Raw genomic sequence first — 20,706 nt, forward strand, 5'->3', positions numbered from 1 at the left:
AACATGGTAATTTCAATATGAATATATATTTTAATAGGATTAAACCTCACACTATGTTTTCTATTCCTTTTGGTATATACATTGGATCACAGATAACTATAATCAATATTATATTGCTTCTATTTTATTGCCACTGTTCATATATATGAACAACCTTGTTGATTTATCTTTGTAAGTAACTGATGATTTCTTGGGGTTACTTTTATTTATTTAAATTTTTTTTAATGTGTGGGTTTTTTTTTTTTTTTAAGATTTGATTTATTTACTCATGAGAGACATAGAGAAAGAGAGGCAGAGACACAGACACAGGCAGAGCGAGAAGCAGTTTCCAGTGGGGAGTCCGATGAGAGAATCTATCCTGACTGTGGCATCATGGAAGGCAGACACTCAACCACTGAGCCACCAAGGCATCCCTAAAAAAAAAACGTGGTTTTATTTTTAAAGATTTTATTTATTTATTACTGAGAGACACAGAGAGAGAGGCAGAGACACAGGCAGAGGGAGAAGCAGGCTCCATGCAGGGAGCCTGATGCGGGCCTTGATCCAGGAACCCTGGGATCATACCCTGAGCTGAAGGGAGATGCTCAACTGCTGAACCACCCAGGCATCCCTAAAAAAATGTTTTTAAGTAAACTGTACACCAATATGGAGCTCCAGCTCACAACCCCGAGGATCAAGAATTGCATGCTCTAATGACTGAGTCTGCTAGGCATCCCTCTTGGGTAATTTCTAGTAATTTTTTCCCTATAATTTTACAATCATCTTAAGAAGTGCCTTAAGTTATTATGTGTGAGTGGGGGCAGAGTAGAGGTGACATATGATACATATTTTCAAATTATTTAAAAACAATTTTTCCCTGATTTATCTTTCAACATCTAGATCTCTAATTTTAGGGTTCATAGTTAATTATAAAAGTAACTTCAAGTTTGTTAAGAATGAGAGGGAAGCCTAAATTGTATAATGTACCATGCCATAAAACCAGCATACAAACTTGAATATATAGTATGATTAAAACTATTTCTGGGACACCTGGTTGGCTCAGTGGTTGAGCGCCTGCCTTTGACTTAGGGTGTGATCCCAGGGCTCCAGGATGGAGGCCTGCATCAGGCTCCCTGCATGGAGCCTGCTTCTCCGTCTGCCTGTGTGTCTCTGCCTCTCTGTGTCTCTCATGAATAAATAAAATCTTAAAAAATAATAATAAAAATTGCGTGACTACATTGATAAGATGAATACATTATTATATGACATTTTCTTTTTTAAAAAAGCAAACTCTGGGACGCCTGAGTGGCTCAGCAGTTAAGCATCTGCCTTTGGCCCAGGGTGTGATCCCGGGATCCAGGATGGAGTCCCACATCAGGTTCCTTTCAGGGAGCCTGCTTCTCCTTCAGCCTGTGTCTCTCTGCCTCTTTCGCGCGCTGTGTCTCTCATGAATAAATAAAAATCTTTAAAAATAAATAAAAATAAAAAGCAGACTCTGCTCCCAACATGGGGCTCTGAACTCTTGAACCCAAGACCCAAAGCTGCATATACTTTGAGCCAGCCAAGCACCCCCTAAGTGACATTTTCTTCCACCTAAAAATTCACTTTTTCTTTGATTTTAAAAATGTTTTAGGTGCCCTACCTACAGTACCTACATGTTTAAGTCAATCCTGAATTCATTGGTAGTTTGCGACACCAGGTGGCTTCACAAAAGAAAATTAAATGTTGAAGTATGCACTCTCCAACTCGGTGAAGAAAAAGCAGTCATTGCAGAAGAATGAGCATGTGAGTTTATGTACGTTAACACAGCAAGGTCTTCGAGGAGCTTAAAAGAACAGGAGAAGCTGGGCAGCCTGGGTGGCTCAGCGGTTTGGCACTGCCTTCGGCCCAGGGTGTGATCCTAGAGACCCAGGATTGAGTCCCACGTCGGGCTCTCTGCATGAAGCCTGCTTCTCCCTCTGCCTGTGTCTCTGCCTCTCTCTCTCTGTCTCTCTCATGAATAAATAAATGAAATCTTAAAAAAGAAAAAGAAAAAAAAGAAAAAAAAGAACAAGAGCAGCTTTCCAAAAAATCAAAGCGACGGACACCTGGGTAGAGGCGACTGGGTGGCTCAGTGGTTGAGCAGACTTCTGCCTTCATTCAGCTCAGGGCATGATCCCAGGGTCCTGGGATCAAGTCCCCACACTGGGCTCCCTGCAGGAAGCTTGCTTCTTCCTCTGCCTATGTCTCTGCGTCTTTCTTTCTGTGTCTCTCAAGAATAAATAAAATCTTTAAAAAATAAAAAACAGGGGATCCCTGGGTGGCTCAGCGGTTTGGCGCCTGCCTCTGGCCCAGAGCGTGATGCTTGAGTCCCAGGATCGAGTCCCACGTCGGGCTCCCTGCATGGAGCCTACTTCTCCATCTGCCGGGGTCTCTGCCTCTCTCTCTCACTCTCGCTCATAAATAAATAAATAAACAAACTTAAAAAAATAAAAAATAAAAAACATAAAGCGAATAAAGTTAGAAAGTGACAAAATGAGATACAAGACAATTTTGGTAACAAGATCTACTTATCCCAAGATGTGCTCTATGTATACAATGGCATATTACTCAGCCATTAGAAATGACAAATATCCACCATTTGCTTCAACGTGGATGGAACTGGAGGGTATTATGCTGAGTGAAGTAAGTCAATCAGAGAAGGACAAACACTATGTGGTCTCATTCATTTGGGGAATATAAAAAATAGTGGAAGGGAATAAAGGGGAAAGAAGAGAAAATGAGTGAAAACATCAGTGAGGGTGACAGAACATGAGAGACTCCTAATTGGGAAACGAACAAGGGGTGGTGGAAGGGGAGGTGGGCAAGGGGTTGGGGTGACTGGGTGATGGGCACTGAGGGGGGGCACTTGACGGGATGAGCACTGGGTGTTATACTATATATGTTGGCAAATTGAACTCCAATAAAAAAAAAAGAAAGGGGGGATCCCTGGGTGGCGCAGCGGTTTGGCGCCTGCCTTTGGCCCAGGGCGCGATCCTGGAGACCCGGGATCGAATCCCACCATCGGGCTCCCGGTGCATGGAGCCTGCTTCTCCCTCTGCCTGTGTCTCTGCCTCTCTCTCTCTCTGTGACTATCATGAATGAATAAATAAATAAATAAATAAATAAATAAATAAATAAATAAATAAAATCTTAAAAAAAAAAAAGAAAGGGAAGGAAGGAGAGAGGGAAAGAAGGAAGGAAGGAGGGAAGGAAGGTAGGTTCAAATGACTTACAAAAGAATGGGCTGAATATGTCGTATTCGAGTATAGAATGTTGAAAATGACTACAAAGATGTAAAATATGAGGACGCCTGGGTGGCTCAGTGGTTGAGCGCCTGCCTTCGACTGAGGGCATAATCCTGGAGCCCCTGGATAGGATCGAGTCCCACATCGGGCTCCCCACGGTGAGCCTGCTTCTCTCTGTCTCTCTCATAAATAAAATCTTAAAAAAAAAAAATCTACTTATCCCCAAACAACCAAAGTATTAACAAATCATAACCTGGTGGAGGGGGGGAGTCAGAGCCTGCTTGAGGGCAGCCCAGGTGGCTCAGCAGCTTAGCGCTGCCTTCAGCCCAGAGCCTGATCCTGGAGACCTTTGGATTGAGTCCCAATGCCGGGCTCCCTGCACGGAGCCTGCTTCTCCCTCTGCCTGTGTCTCTGCGTCTATGAATAAATGAATAAAATCTTTATTTTATTTATTTATTTTTCTTTTTTAGTTATTTACGATAGTCAGAAAAAGAGAGAGAGAGAGAGAGAGAGGGAGGCAGGCAGGCAGAGACACAGGCAGAAGGAGAAGCAGGCTCCGTGCACCGGGAGCCCAATGTGGGATTCGATCCTAGGTCTCCAGGATCGCGCCCTGGGCCAAAGGCAGGTGGCCAAACCGCTATGCCACCCAGAGATCCCTGAATAAAATTTCTAGCTTAAAAAAAAATAAAACAGATGCTGCGTCATACAATCCCTTATCTACTCCGAAAAAACAAATTACCAAATTTCTGCTGGTTCAACAACTTATACAGGGGAGAGCGCGAACGCAGTCCCCACTACCACAAATTATGCAGTCGAGTTTCCCACATTTGGGGAAATCGCAGGGGTCAGCACATCCGGAGTGCAATGGATGAGCCTCGCCCTGGGAAAACCACCTTCGTGATCATGGTATCTCCCCTGCCAGGTAAGTATGAGGTGAGAAAGAACACAGCAATACCCGCTCCTGCGCACACCACTCTAAGGTTGGGGTCACTCCCGAAACGACTTTAATTGGCCTTTATCTACAAGTACTGACATGAAAAACGAGATTTTTGTACTATATATCTTACTATTGGTAACAGCAGATAATCATACACATTTTTCCAGTAAACACGACCTCAAAGGCTCCTTGTCTTAAATCTGCATACTCCACCTCCCGGCATTACATCACGTGCGCTCGACCCGGCAGAGCCGGCAGCTGCTCTCTTTTTTGAGGCTGCCTTCGCAGACCAGTTCCTTCCCTTTGCCCCAACCTAATTTTCCTGACGGAAATCCATCCCTCTCCCAACTTTTGGCGTAGCTGAAAGTTTTCAGATCTCCCTGCCTGAAGTACTCTTTGGCAAACGGACACGAATAGCTTCCAACCGCAAGCCAGCTTAGCTTCAGGCTTTCCAGAAATACCAATGCTCCACACCAAACCGGCACCATTTTCTCCTATTGCAGCAGGTGGAGGAGGAAGAGCGTGGAGGAGCAAATGTGGCTACGTGTTAACAGGGTATATTGCAGAGTAAGGCTTTGGGAATTCAAGATTTCTTTCTTTTTTTTTTTAAGGATTTTATTTATTTATTCATGAAAGACGCACACACAGAGAGGCAGAGGCACAGGCAGAGGGAGAAGCAGGCTCCATGCAGGGAGCCCGATGTGGGACTTGATCCCAGGTCTCCAGGATCACACCCTGGTTCGAAGGCAACGCTAAACCGCTGAGCCACCCAGGCTGCCCCATATATGATTCCATTTTATATGAAATTTCTAGACAGGGCAAATCTATAAGAGATAGAAAGATCAGTTGTTGCCTATGGCTAGGGTTGAGGCATGGGAACCAGGAATAACTGCAAATGGGCACAAGAGAATTTGGGGGGGTTTCATAAAAATGTTTTAAAACTGGATTGTGGTATTGGATGGGCAACTATATAAAATACTAATCATTAAACCAAGTAATGAGTGACTGTTATCTGTATATTACACTTCAATAAAGTGGCTAATAATGTCAAGAAAAAGAGCCATTATCTTTAGAGATACATACTGAAATAATCATGGCTGAAATACAAGGATATATGGGATTTACTTCAAAAGAGGTTTGGGGGTTTAGGATGTGAAGGTATAGATGAATCAAGATTGGCCTTGCATCGATCATTGCTGAAGCCTAGTATGGTATGGCTAGCTGGGAGAATACTATGTTTATCTCTTTTAGTTTACATGAGAAGTTTTTCATAATAAAAAAAAATACATTTTTCATAATATAAAGAAGGAAACCATCTTTTCCCTCATGATTTTGAGTACCTTGAGATGTTAATACCCTAGCCTTCCCATCTGTGAATAACAATGGATGGAGAAAAGGAGGAGGTACAGCCTCCTGGATTCTACATTTAATAGGTAAAAAAAAAAAAAAAAGAAGGTACAGGTCAGATCTAGAGGTCATGTTTTTCTCCTTTCTTTCCCCTTATATCACACATTCAATCCACAGTAAGTCTTTATCATTTTTCTTAAGAAATAAGAATCTGATCGGGATCCCTGGGTGGCGCAGCGGTTTAGTGCCTGCCTTTGGCCCAGGGCGCGATCCTGGAGACCTGGGATCGAATCCCACGTCGGGCTCCCGGTGCATGGAGCCTGCTTCTCCCTCTGCCTGTGTCTCTGCCTCTCTCTCTCTGAGTGTGTGACTATCATAAATAAATAAAAATTAAATTAAAAAAAGAAATAAGAATCTGATCCCTTCTCACTATTTCTAGTGCTACCACTTTGGTACAAGCCATTTCAATTGTATTTCTATGTACCAGCAATGAACACTTAGAAAACGAGAATTTTAAGTTAGGTAAAGAAAGACAAATCCTGTGTGACTTCACTTATATGTAGAATCTACAAGACAAAACTTAGATTCACCAATAGAGAAAAGAGATGGATGGTTGATTTTCAGAGGGTACGGGGGGTAGGGGGCATACTGGATGAAGGAAATTAAGAAGTACAAACTTCTAGCTATAAAATAAATAAGTCATGGGGATGTAACGTTCAGTATGGGGAATTTGGCCAATAATATTGTATTAACTTTGTAAAGCGAGAGATTGTAACTAGACCTATTGGTGACTTTTTCACAATGTATACAAATGTCCAATCCCTATGTTGTACACCTGAAATATAACATTGTATGTCAATTATACCTGAATAAATAAAATAAAAAGAAAATGAAATTTTCTTCAGTGCCAGATACTTCATATTTTCCTACCACTTACATTTCCTCCTGCCTTTTCTTCTATTACTCTACATAGTCTACAATAATATGATTAATAAATTATTTCTTTTTATGATTGGAAGAGGCAAATCATAACATTTTCCTTTTTATTTTAGGTTTTTAAAAAAATTTTATTTATTTATTCATGAGAGATACAGAGAGAGGAGCAGAGACATAGGTAGAGGAAGAAGCAGGCTCCCCACAGGGAACCTGATGCAGAACTTGATCCCAGAACCCTGGCATCATGAGCCGGGGTTCTGGGATCGTGAGCCACCCAGGTGCCCCATTTTTTAATTTATTTTTTTATTTTATTTTATTTTATTTATTTATTTATTTTTTTAAATTTTTATTTATTTATGATAGTCACACATACATTGAGAGAGAGAGAGAGAGGCAGAGACACAGGCAGAGGGAGAAGCAGGCTCCACGCACCGGGAGCCCGATGTGGGATTCGATCCCGGGTCTCCAGGATCGCGCCCTGGGCCAAAGGCAGGCGCCAAACCGCTGCGCCACCCAGGATCCCTAATTTATTTTTTTAAAGACTATTTATTTATTGTGTGTGTGAGAGAGAGAGAGATCATAAGCAGGGGGAGGGGCAGAGGGAGAAGACAACTGCACTGAGCAGGGAGCCTCATATGGGGATCGATCAACCCCTGAACCCTGGGATCATGACCTGAGCTGAAGGCAGAGGCTCAACTGACTGAGGCACTCAAGTGTCCTCATAACATTTTCTTTTAAAACCCCAAAGCCAGGACTCCTGGGTGGCTCAATGGTTGAGCATCTGCCTTGGCTCAGGGCGTGATCCTGGATCCGGGGATCGAGTCCCATATCGGGCTCCTCACAGGAAGCCTGCTTCTCCCTCTGCCTATGTCTCTGCCTCTCTGTGTCTCTCATGAATAAATTAAAATCTTTTTTTAAAAAAAACAACCTCAACCCAAACCCTTGCTAATATCCTTATCTTTCCAAGTGAGGAGTTAACAAGTAATAAAGAGATGTGATTTAAAATTACCAAGGGGGGCAGCCCTGGTGGCTCAGCAGTTTAGCGTCGCCTTCAGCCCAGGGCCTGATCCTGGAGACCCAGGACAGAGTCTCACATCAGGCTCCCTGTATGGAGCCTGCTTCTCCCTCTGCCTGTGTCTCTGCCTCTCTCTCTCTCTCTCTGTGTCTCTCATGAATAAATAAGTAAAATCTTAAAAAAAAAAAAAATTACCAAGGGGGCACCTGGATGGCTCAGTTGGTTAAACATCCAACTCTTGGTTTCCGTTCAGGTCATGATCTTGGCTTGAGATCATGGGATTGAGCCCTGTGTTGAGTTCCCCAATCAGCAGGGAGTCTGCTCGAGTTACTTTCCCTCTGCCCCTACTCATGCTCGCTCTCTTTTTCTATCTCTATAATAAATAAATAAATCTGTAAATAAAATAAAATTACCAAGGGAACTGACTGAAGAACTGAAAATTGTTCCCTAAATAAAAGGACAGAGGAAGGAGGGTACTGTTTGGGGGGGGGAATATCAGCCAAATCCTCAGTATAAACAGCAGCACAAACATTATTTACTGAGGTAACCATGATGGAACAGCTATACAAGTTTTACAAGTAGTAGGTCTCCTGGCTGGCTCAGTAGGTAAAGCATGCTAGTCTTCATCTGGACTTGTGAGGTCAAGCCCCATGTTGGGCTTAGAGCTTACTTTAAAAAAAAGAAAGAAAAGAAAAAGAAAAAGCAGTGCTCTGGGGGAGGAATGGATGTGAGAAAGGGTGGATCAGGGGAGTGTTACTCAGGTTGAATCTTTCTGTATGATGCTTTCACATGCATAATGTTATTTTAATAAAATTGGGGGTAAAAATCAAGATCCAGGAGAAAATATAAAACACTTTCACGGGATCCCTGGGTGGCGCAGCGGTTTGGCGCCTGCCTTTGGCCCAGGGCGCGATCCTGGAGACCTGGGATCGAATCCCACATCGGGCTCCAGGTGCATGGAGCCTGCTTCTCCCTCTGCCTATGTCTCTGCCTCTCTCTCTCTCTGTGTGACTATCATAAATAAATAAAAAAATTAAAAAAAAAATAAAACACTTTCACTAGCAGAGATTGTACTGTAGTCTAGTTTTTCATTTTCGGGAAAATCTAACAATACAGCTCATGAGACATACCTGAAAAGGAGTGAACCCTTAGGCAGCCCGGGGGGCTCAGCGGTTTAGCGCCGCCTTCAGCCCAGGGCGTGATTCTGGAGACCCAGGATGGAGTCCCATGTTGGGCTCCCTGCATGGAGCCTGCTGCTCCCTCTGCCTGTGCCTCTGCCTTCCCCCCGCCCCCCTCTCTCTCTGTGTGTGTCTCTCATGAATAAATAAATAAAAATCTTAAAAATAAAAATCCTTAAAAAAAAAGGAGTGAACCCCCCCCCCCAATTTTAACTACTCATTTAAGTGGTAAATAAACACCCAGGCTTCTTCAAAGTAATCTATCATTTCACACTCTTAATTAACAAAGTGAAGACAATCCCTTATTTACTCCCTTTATCCTCCTCCCTTGGTGCATTTCTAGGTGCTTAGTCACCCAGACACTTCCTTCTATTCTTTTATTGTACACTGCTAAGGAACAACCAAGTGGAAAAACAGCTGCAGATAGCTTAAGGTAGTGAGAAGTGAGCCCTCTAGTGGTTAGCAGAAGAGTACACTCCATTCGGCAAGGAACTGGTACCAAGCGAACGGCCGCGCAAGCAATAATGGCCGCACACATCGGTATACTAACGTAGATAATAGAATTACAAACAGCCACATTGAGGAACTAAAACCCAAGCAGCAAGCCAATCATATGTTTTTTCAAAGTGCAAGTTACTAGTGGCGAGTACAGATGCAGTCCCCCTCTACCAAAAATCATGCCCTCCAGTTTTCCATATTTGAGGAAATTACCGGTCAGCACACCCAAAGTGCAATGACAGACAAATGTATGTACAATGTAAACAGATCAGCAGATACTGCTCATTTACATAGCCTTAGCACCTTTTGGTGACACTGCTCTATTACTACTGGTTTCCTTGATGTGGGAGGCTAAATAATAGCCCACCAAAAATGTCCACCTTAATCCCAAGAACCTGTGAAAGTATGCCTTTAATTTGCATGATTACACAGGTGTGACCAATGATTCTAGGATGGGAAAAACAACTTACAATTATTCTTGTATGTCTAATATGTATATATTAGATCTTATTTATTCATGAGAGACATACAGAGAGGCAGACACAGGTGTCCCTTTTATGCCTAACAACAAAAGGGTTACAGAAAATCAGGAAGGTAGAAAAGGGGCGGCGCCTGGGTAGCTCGGTGGTTGAGCATCTGCCTTTGGCTCAGGTCTCAAGTCCAACCATCTAGGTCCCCTTCAGGGAGCCTGCTTCTCTTCTCCCTCAGCTTCTCTCTCATGAATAAGTAAAACCTTAGCTAAAAAGAAAAAAAAAAAGTAGTAAAAATACATGAAGTTTAAACCCTTGAAGTCCTATTATAAGTGGATATCGGGCAGCCCCGGTGGCGCAGCTGTTTAGCGCCGCCTGCAGCCCGGGGTGTGATCCTAGAAACCTAGGATCGAGTCCCGCGTCGGGCTTCCTGCATGGAGCCTGCTTCTCTCTCGCTCTCTGAATGAATAAATAAATCTTAAAAAAAAAAAAAAACTGGCTATCACCGAGGAACGTGTAGCTCCTCATAACCACAAATAACTTGAAAATTAAGCAAGCTGTACTTACTTAAAATACAGCCTGCCTCTAGCCTTCCAAAGCCACTAATCACATAAAAGCCAATCCTTTTCTTGAACGACAAAACCAGGGGAAAGCGCGAACGCAGTCCCCCACTACCACAAATTATGCAGTCGAGTTTCCCACATTTGGGGAAATCGCAGGGGTCAGCACATCCGGAGTGCAATGGATAAGCCTCGCCCTGGGAAAACCACCTTCGTGATCATGGTATCTCCCCTGCCAGGTAAGTATGAGTTGCTGTACTTGCCCGGCACCTCACGCTCAGATGGAAGTCACTCTAAACATAGGATTACTTTTCTCATGCATTCTATCGACGCCATTGCTCTGAAATAAAGAGTCTTCAAACTATAGTTACTATGCAGCAATATTTTATATATCTGGATATTGCCAAAAATCTTGGAACTATAAGCCCAGTGTAAGCATGACCAGCAGTCATTGCGCTTATCTACATATTCCACACCCCTTTTGCTGATCTCATTTAGCGTATCGTATATTCCTAGCTACTGGTGCTGTTCAAATACAACTCAAAGGTAAAGATGCTCTACAGATTTAAAGATAAATGACATAAATTAGTTCCTTCTTTCAAGGTTTGGGAGCTAATGATGTCACTGATGTCTGGCGCAGATCAGCAAGCCCCTAGCCACGTAATTGAAAGACCAAGACTAAAAAGATTAAATTTGGGAAAACTACATATGAAAATCCAATTCGGGGATCCCTGGGTGGCTCAGCGGTTTAGCGCCTGCCTTTGGCCCAGGGCGCGATCCTGGAGTCCCGGGATCGAGTCCCGCGATCGAGTCCCGCGTCGGGCTCCCGGCATGGAGCCTGCTTCTCCCCCATCCTGTGTCTCTGCCTCTCTCTCTCTCTCTCTCTCTCTCTCTCTCTGTGTCTATCATAAACAAATAAACAAACTTTAAAAAAGACAAAGAAAATCCAATTCGTGTATTGCTAAAAATAGGTTGTTCAAGGCTTCAAGCACAAGCACAAAATATGCTCTCTTTCAAATACACAGCAAATGATCACCCTTACTTGAAAAAGCAGTTGTATAAACACTAGTTCTAATTCTGAGGCAAGCTAACTAGGGAAAAGCTCACAGCACCCCCTTCCTATACACACATTTGGGGAAGTCCCAGGGGTGTGCAGAGCTGGAGTGTGATGATGGATTGTGATGATGGTCCACACCATTGGAAGCCCCCTGTCTGACCAGAATGTCTCCCTTCCCAAGCATCAATAAATTGTGTTTCTAAGTATCCTTAGCCCTGCCGGGTGCCAACTCCTCTGTGTTCTATTATACAAGCTGTCATCCGTCATCATTTTCTTTTTCATGGGTGTCTCCGAAATCCAGAACAAGACTACTGAAGACTCCATCCCAGAAGAAACTGCCCAGCCCTCCTTGATTCTTATTAAGATTTTATTTTATTTATTCATGAGAGAAACAGAGAGGCAGAGATACAGGCAGAGGGAGAAGCAGGCTCCCTGTGAGGATCCCAATGTGGAACTCGATCCCAGGACCCTAGAATCATGCCCTGAGCCAAAGGCAGATGCTCAACCACTGAGCCACCCAGGTGCCCTCCTTGACTCATATTAGACTCTTCAATAAGAGCAAATCCTATCTCAGGTAATGGTTAATAATTCCAATACCATATCCACATATAAATATTATTAGTCTTAATCCTATCCTTCCTCCTTCACTGTAAATTAAAATTGGAGTTTCCAAGTTCCAACTGTTCAATTGTCTCTCCATGATCACACCAGAATCAATTTTACAGGACTCCTCTGGTGTTCTCTGCCAAAATGAATTTTTTTTCAAAGATTTTATTTATTAATTCATTAGAGACACACATAGAGAGATAGGCAGAGACACAGGCAGAGGGGGAAGGAGGCTCCATGCAGGGAGCCCCACATGGGACCTGATCCTGGGAGTCCAGGACCACGCCCTGGGCTGAAGGCAGGCACTAAACCGCTGAGCCACCCAGGGATCCCTCAAAATGAATTTTTATTTTTTTTTCAGAGTTTTACATCTTTAGAACTGGAAGAAATAACGCTGATTTTAAACAATCTTATTAAAGTACAGATGGAGAGAGAATAAATATTGGGGCAGAGTGGAGGCAGAGACTCTGATGGGAGCTGCAACTATTCCTCAAATCTGACCTTTTGACTCTTTATTTCAAAAAAATCACCAGTTTGATTTTTATAGATTTTCTCCCCCCAAAGAACTATATAATATATATGCATATATATCCATAGACACATATACATAAACATATATATATGCATATACAACCTAATCTACAAATAAAATATCTATGTTTTGTGAAATTAAAGTTAAGAGATCTTGAAATCTGGCAGGAACCACTCATGTAAGGGAAAAAGGTGGTATCTATGAACTAGACTACTGTTACCACTAAACAACTCTTAAATTCAAACTGCCATTTTCAGGGATGCCTAGGTGGCTCAGTGGTTGAGTGTCTACCTTTGGCTCAGGTCATGATCCTGGGGTCCTGGGATCAAGTCCCATCGGACTCCCTGAGGGAGCCTGCTTCTCCCTCTGCCTATGTCTCTACCTCTCTCTCTGTGCCTCTCACGAATTAATAAATAACATCTTTAAAAAAAAAAAAGAAAAAAAAGTTTTTTTAAAAAACTGCCATTTTTATTTTTTTTTATTTATTTATTTTTATTTTTTATTTATTTATGATAGTCACAGAGAGAGAGAGAGAGGCAGAGACACAGGCAGAGGGAGAAGCAGGCTCCATGCACCGGGAGCCTGATGTGGGATTCCATCCCGGGTCTCCAGGATCGCGCCCTGGGCCAAAGGCAGGCGCCAAACCGCTGCGCCACCCAGGGATCCCAAAAAACTGCCATTTTTAGATGTGTGACTAGCAGTGCTTTTTTTCTTCTTTTTTAAAAAGATTTTATTTATTTGAGAGACAAAGTGAGAAAGCACAAATAGGGGGTTGGAACAGAGGGAGAAGCAGAATTCCTGCTGAGCATGGAGCCCCAGGTGGGGCTTGCTCTGTGGCAGAGCTGACTGAGCCACCCACACCTCCCAGCAGTGCTTTCTTAAACAAGTAACACACAGCTCTTAAACAGCCCCTACTCTTCACAAGGCTAGTTTCAATATTTCACAAGAACTTCATTGTTATTGCCTTACTTATCAAAACATTCATCTGAGACAGTATGCCTTAGGGCAAAAAGGTGACTTTCCCTCACTTTCTTGTAGCTCAAGCAGGTTAAGAAAGACATTAGAGCTATAATCCTCACAGAAGCCCTGCAAACCTTAGTACCTTGAGGAGAGCCACATTTCTTTGATTGGAAAAATACACGGACATACATGTGTTTGTTAAATAATAACAAGTTAACACAGAAAAAAGTAAAGTTTTTTAGTTCCTTTTACAAAGCTTGAAAAACTATTGCCAAAGCCAAAGTAGATGTAATAATCTCACAGATTAATCTCACAAACAAAAAGACAAACTGTTAGCTAAATCTTTTTTTTTTTAAGATTTTATTTATTTATTCATAGAGATAGAGAGAGAGGCAGAGACACAGGCAGAGGGAGAAGCAGGCATCATACAGAGAGCATGACGTGGGACTCGATCCAGGGTCTCCAGGATCACGCCCTGGGCTGCAGGCAGTGCTAAACCGCTGTACCACCAGGGCTGCCCTGTTAGCTAAATCTATAACAGCTTTACGAACTGGATCTAATAGGGTACTAAAATAACATACACAATAACTAAATAGGTTTTATGACAGGAATATAGGACCTAAGTACATAAGAGTATATGATAGAAATAGCATGTCCTATAGGTGAGGACAAAAATTAATTACCTCCTAAAGAGTGCTTAGAAAATTGGTTCACCACTGAAAAAAAATTACTTTCTATTTTATATTTTATTTTATTTTATTTTTTTTTTAAATTTTTATTTATTTATGATAGTCACAGAGAGAGAGAGAGAGAGGCAGAGACACAGGCAGAGGGAGAAGCAGGCTCCATGCACCGGGAGCCCGACGTGGGATTCGATCCTGGGTCTCCAGGATCGCGCCCTGGGCCAAAGGCAGGCACCAAACCACTGCACCACCCAGGGATCCCCTCTATTTTATATTTTAAAAATCAATAGGTTAAAATGTCCAAATTAAGTCATAAACCTCATGTAGAAAAATACAGGTATTTTTATGATTTTGAAGAAAAGTATTTAAAATGTTTTTTCTTGTTTATTTAAGTAAGTGATTTCTGCACCCAAAAAGGGGCTCAAACTCATGATCCTGGGATCAAGAGTCACATGCTCTTCTAATTGAGAGCCTGCCAGTTGGAAAAGACTTTCTAATTTCTAAGCATGTTACCAAAGTCAGAATTAAATACAAACTTCAACTAAATCTGCATACAACAAAAGTCAACAAAGTAAAAAATATCCAATTTTAAATACAAATGACAAAGTGGGAAGATATTTGCAATATACAGATTAGGCAAACAGCCTATATAATATGCGTATCAGAGAGGATAAGCAGCATATGGAATAAAAGCATGGGTTTTGATGTCAAAGCTGAGCAGAATATGTGGCCTATAGTAAGCACAATAAATATTAGTTGTTTCTGATAATAAAAAAATAGACATGTTACAAATATATATTTTAAATTAAAATATGTCAGTTATAAAGTGGGAAAGAATGTACTGATGTTCATAGCACCATTATTCACAATAGCCAAGAGTGCAAGAAACCCCCATGTCTATCCACAGATGAATGGATAAACAAAATGTGATATAAAAGTAAAATCATATATTACTCAGACTTCAAAGGGAAGGAAACTCTGACATATGCTACAATATGGATAAACTTTCAGGACATTATGTTAATGTTATGGTTATGAAATAAACCAGTCACAAAAAGACAAATACTACACGATTCCACTTCTGTAAAGTATTAAGAGTATTAATTAATTAATAAGTATTAATTAATAGAAACAAAGTAGAATGGTGGTAGCCAGTGGCTGAGGGAAGGGGGAATGAGAAGCTGTTGTTTAATGGGTATACAGTTTCAAGTCCGCAAGATAAAAAAGCTCTGGAGATCAGTTTCACAACATTGTGAAGATAATTAACACTATTGAACTGTACATTTAAAAATGATTAAGATGATAAATTTTATGTTATCTTACCATTTTACAAATTAAAAGTGGGCAAGGGATATAAATGAGTTATAATAAGATATATTTGCCCAATAAAACCATATAAAATTTTTAACTTAATAATAAAAGATAATAACCAGTTAAAATCAATTATACCTCAATAACAAAGGAAAAAATTAATTATTTATTTATTTATTTATTTATTTATTTATTTATTTATTTCCCAAAGGAAAAAATATTTAAAGACTCAAAGGCCAGTGTTCGGGTGGAGGTAGGAAAATTAGCCCTCAAATGCTGTTAGTAGGAGTGTAAGTGGTACAAACATTTGGCAATATGATTCAAAATGAAAATGTGCGTACTCTCTGACCCAAGAATTCTACTTCTAGAAAATACTGAGAGAGAGAGAAAGAGAGAGAGAGACTATGCTATTTTATCATAGCAAATAAACGTAATAATTAAACTGTATAGTGATAGGCCACTTATTAGAAACATGGGCCTCAGGAACGTATGCAACCCTTAAGTTTAATTTTCAAATAATTTGTAATTACATGGGAGAAAGCTTCTGACAAAATACTAAGTGAAAAAATATATACACGTTTATTTACAATTTGACCATAAATATGTAAAATAAATACATTATATGAACTTGTAGAAAGATTAAAATAACCCAAAATGTTAACATTACCTATGAGTTAAATAGAAAATGTGAGTTTTAGTTTCTTCTTTATATTTTCTAGATCTTGTCTTCTACAAGTATATGCTTACTACAAATTTATATTTTTCACCATATTTATGTTTTTTAAGATTTCTTCCATTTATCTGAGAGAACATAAGAGAGAGATATCACAAGCAGGGGCAGGAGCAGAGGGAGAAGAGACTCCTTGCTGAGCAGGGAACCCAACCAGGCACTACCACCATATTTAAAGTACAAATAGAAAAATATAGGGAGAGGGACACCTGAGTGGCTCAGTGGTTGGGCATCTGCCTTTGGCTCAGGTCATGATCCTGGAGTCCTGGGATCGAGTCCAGAATCGGGCTCCCTGCGGGAAGTCTGCTTCTCCCTCTGCCTGTCTCTCTCTTTCTCAGATCTCTTATGAATAAATAAATAAAATCTTTTTAAAAAAGAAAAATATATGGAGAAAGGTACAGATCAATCATCTAACCATCCTTTTTTTTTTTTTTTTTTTTTTTAAACACATATCTACTTAGCACCTACTAAAACCATACACTGGGTTAGGGGCTCTAGGAAAACAATAGGAAGTAAAATCCACATGGTCTCACTCTACTTAAGTTTTCAATCTAGTTAGGGAGACAGACATGTTAAGTAAATGATGACACAGAGGCACTTGGTACCGTGAGAATCTTAAAAGGGAGATTTGAGTCTTACTAAGAAATTTGGTCTGTATCCTAGGAGCAAAATAGGAAGTGACATGAGCTGAAATGTAGAACTGTACTGTAGAAAGAACATTCTGGTTGCAGTATTAGAGAACAGACGGGGGGAGGAGATGACAAGATGTACAGAGACTAGCTAGGATCTTGAGTACCTATAAGCAAAATGATGGGAGCTTGGCCTGGAGGAAGAGGCATGAACAGAATCAAGATATGTTAAAGAGAGGGATCCCTGGGTGGCGCAGCGGTTTGGCGCCTGCCTTTGGCCCGGGGCACGATCCTGGAGACCCAGGATCGAATCCCACGTCGGGCTCCCGGTGCCTGGAGCCTGCTTCTCCCTCTGCCTGTGTCTCTGCCTCTCTGTCTCTCTCTGTGTGACTATCATGAATAAATAAATAAAATCTTTAAAAAAAAAAAAAAAAAAAAAAAAAAAAAAAAAAAAAAAAAAAAAAAAAAAAAAAAAAAAGATATGTTAAAGAGAAACTTAATAGAATCTGTATAATGCATTGAACTGGGGAATGAAAGGGAAGGAGGTGTTGAGAATATTTCTAGGTTTCTAGTATGTACACATGGAAGGATGGATATTCAATTCATGGAGGTAGGGAATGCAGCAAGAGACAGGTTTTGGCAGTGGGCTGAGGAAGATAATGAGATAGGTTTAAGATGGCCTGAGTTGGGACCCCTGGGTGGGTCAGCGGTTTGGCGCCTGCCTTTGGCCCAGGGCGCAATCCTGGAGTCCCAGATCGAGTCCCGCGTCCGGCTCCTGGCATGGCGTCTGCTTATGCTTCTGCCTGTGTCTCTGCCTCTCTCTCTCTCTCTCTCTATCATAAAAAAAAAAAAAAGAAAAAAAAAAAGAAAAAAAAGACGGCCTGAGTTAGAGGGGCACGTGAATGGCTCAGTTGGTTAAGAGTTTGCTTTCAACTCAGGTTGTGATGCTAGAGTCCTGGAATCAAGTGCAAGTCTGGCAATTGTGGGGAGTCTGTTTCCCCCTCTACTATTACCCCACACTCATATGCATGCTAATAAAATCTAAAAAAAAAAAAAAAAGCTGAGTCGAAGACCTTTGCACTGTCCAGTAGGCAATCAGATACTTGCATGTGGAGGTGAGAAAACAGGGCAGGGCTAGAAATATAAATTTTTTAAGAATTGGGGTGCCTAGGTGGCTCAGTGAGTTAAATGTATGACTTCTGCTGAAGTCATAATCTCTCATGATCTCAGGGTCCTGGGATCATACCCTGCATTGAGGTCTTGCCCTGCATTGGGCTTTACTCTAAGTGAGGAATCTGCTTGTCCCTCTCCCTCTCCTTCTGCCCCTCTCCCCAGTGGGGCACGTGCTTTCTCTCTCTCTCAAATAAATAAATAAATAAATAAATAAACAAACAAACAAACAAATAAAATATTTTTTAAAATTTATTTTTAAAGATTTTATTTATTCATGAGAGACAGAGAGAGAGAGAGGGAGGGAGAGAGAGGCGCAGAGACAGGCAGAGGGAGAAGCAGCAGACTCCATGCAGGGAGCCCAATAAGGGACTTGATCCCGGGACTCCAGGATCCCTCCCTGGGCTGAAGGCAGGTGCTAAACCGCTGAGCCACCCAGGGATCCCAGATAAATAAAATCTTTAAAAAAGAATTATTGGCATATAGTCATTGAACTGTCAATGTGAATAAGATAGAGAATTCGAATGAGAGCGAGAGCAGAACAGAATAGTCAGCAAAAGGTCTGCTATAGGTCTTAAAAGACCTGTCACATTTCAGGGCCAGATTATGGAAGATGAGCTTCCAAGGGAGACAGAAAAGCCAGATAGATAAGGAAGAAAATCTGAAGTGTGGCATCACAAATGAGGTTTCAAGAGTTTGTGGACAACAAACAAATATTGAGCTCCTACTATGTATAAGGCTTTGTATAATTGATATTGATACTCCAAATATATGTGTCTGAGGCTTTAAGTTTTATCATAACCACCTTTAAAGCTAAGCCTTAATTCAAAGTTTTTCTCGGTCAGAACAGCATTCATTTCTCTTTCCATTCCCAAATCCACTTGAACATTCAAGGTCACCATTTTTAGAAGTTCTGTATTTTTAAAGAAAATAAATCTCTCCTGAGCTATAAAACAAAAATTCAGATTGCTCCTCTACTATATGTCTAGAAAATAGCCCAGTTAGCATGAAAATATCTCACCTGAATACTTAGATTAACTATAGATATTGGCAATAATAGGTCATTCCCACCCTTAGTATCCTATCTAGATAACAATGAAAGCCAGAAATACTCAATAATGATCCTGACTGATGATATGCTCAAGAGCAGAAATTGTCACTTGCCATATCTCCATGCACATATTAGCACTTTATAAATATTTAATCTTGCTTAAATGAGCCAATCTTCTAATTTTAAATAGTAATCCAAGTAAACTGTTCACAAGATAATTGAAAGCATCAAGTTAAATAAAATGTGTAAAAGAACTTTTCTTTGGTACTTTATAACTATAGGCACTTGGGATCCCTGGGTGGCGCAGCGGTTTGGCGCCTGCCTTTGGCCCAGGGCGCGATCCTGGAGACCCGGGATCGAATCCCACGTCGGGCTCCCGGTGCATGGAGCCTGCTTCTCCCTCTGCCTGTGTCTCTGCCTCTCTCTCTCTCTGTGACTATCATAAATAAATAAAAATTAAAAAAAAAAACAAAACTATAGGCACTTAAAAAATGTCTCAGGATTAGCACTCTGCTGAGCTAGGTGTTTATTTATTTATTTTATTTTATTTTATTTATTTATTTATTTATTTATGATAGTCACAGAGAGAGAGAGAGAGAGAGAGAGGCAGAGACACAGGCAGAGGGAGAAGCAGGCTCCATGCACTGGGAGCCCGATGTGGGATTCAATCCCTAGTTTCCAGGATCACGCCCTGGGCCAAAGGCAGGCGCTAAACCGCTGTGCCACCCAGGGATCCCCAAGCTGGTGTTTAATAAAGCTTTAATCAACTGAAGAAAGATGTACAGTATTTTAAAATGGAGAAAGAAACTAAAATTTATTACGGACCTTTTCTGTGCTAAACATTTTATATTTGTTAATGTGATCTTTCCAATAATCCCACTAATTATTACCTTTTACTTGCATGTGAGGAAACTGATAACTTGCTGCAAGGCTCACAGTTGGTAATTTCAGAGATGTGTTACAAATCCAAATTCGTATGACTCCAAGGTTCATGCTCATTTGTGCACAGCAGTGCCTCTCAAACTTTCTCATCAAGTAATGCCAAATTGCAATGGAAAAAAAGACATATGACATATTCCTAGGAGGCTTTGGGAGACTACTGAGGTATCTAGTTTTTTTTTTTTTTTTTTTTTTAAGATTTTATTTATTCATGAGAGACACACACAGAGAGGCAGAGACAGGCAGAGACACAGAGGGAGAGAAGCAGACCCCATGCAGGGAGCCCGGGTCTCCAGGATCACGCCCTGGGCTGAAGGCGGCACTAAACCGCTGGGCCACCCGGGCTGCCCAGGTATCCAGTTTAAACTGGATCTTCCAAGTTTTATGTTTATTCAAAAATTTATTTTATGTTTACATTTTACTTTACAATACATTAAAATTTATTTAATATAAAATATTTTAAAGGGCTTACCAGTTAAAATTCAATTCTTCTCTCTCTTAAAAAAAAAATTGAGAGAATCTGACACCACAGGAGTATTTTCCATAAAAATCCCATAGCTTTGTTTAGTTCCCGGTACCTGGCCTCATAAACCTGAATCCTAGTTTGAAAGCCTTACTAGAGCAAAATGCATTAAAGAACTGTGAAGAATGATGCGAAAACAATAATTATTGGCAACTCAAGGCTCAGAATAAGATATTAATAACACATAACTATATGACTACAGATAGAGTCGACTACTTTAACTCGCCACTGCCAGTGAAACAAAGTCCTAAACATGACTGATTCCACTCAGTTTGCGCAAACTTAACTGAAGCACTATCCTTAAATAGGTTAACACCATCTCTTCACCC

General features: G+C 41.0%; 1 protein-coding gene, 1 long non-coding RNA gene and 2 other non-coding genes across 5 annotated transcripts in view; 1 reads left to right on the plus strand and 3 right to left on the minus strand.

Moving 5' to 3' along the window:
* The window catches only part of LOC112655589 (uncharacterized), a 32,598-nt gene extending 29,802 nt beyond the window's left edge, over window positions 1-2,796 (plus strand). For both annotated transcript variants that reach the window (XR_007412974.1, XR_003133801.3), the window contains one exon: window positions 1,613-2,796. This is a non-coding gene — a long non-coding RNA (uncharacterized LOC112655589). The remainder of the gene's footprint in view (window positions 1-1,612) is intronic.
* TEX14 (testis expressed 14, intercellular bridge forming factor) overlaps window positions 1-20,706 on the minus strand; it is a 114,394-nt gene that overhangs the window by 92,836 nt on the left and 852 nt on the right. The window lies entirely within an intron of this gene.
* On the minus strand, window positions 4,014-4,175 carry LOC112655687 (U1 spliceosomal RNA). The gene has a single exon (XR_003133825.1). It is a non-coding gene; the product is annotated as a U1 spliceosomal RNA (small nuclear RNA).
* LOC112655731 (U1 spliceosomal RNA) lies at window positions 10,270-10,433 on the minus strand. The gene has a single exon (XR_003133859.1). It is a non-coding gene; the product is annotated as a U1 spliceosomal RNA (small nuclear RNA).

This window comes from Canis lupus, chromosome 9 (genome assembly GCF_003254725.2).
Source record: "Canis lupus dingo isolate Sandy chromosome 9, ASM325472v2, whole genome shotgun sequence".
In the NCBI taxonomy this organism is placed as follows: Eukaryota; Metazoa; Chordata; class Mammalia; order Carnivora; family Canidae; genus Canis; species Canis lupus.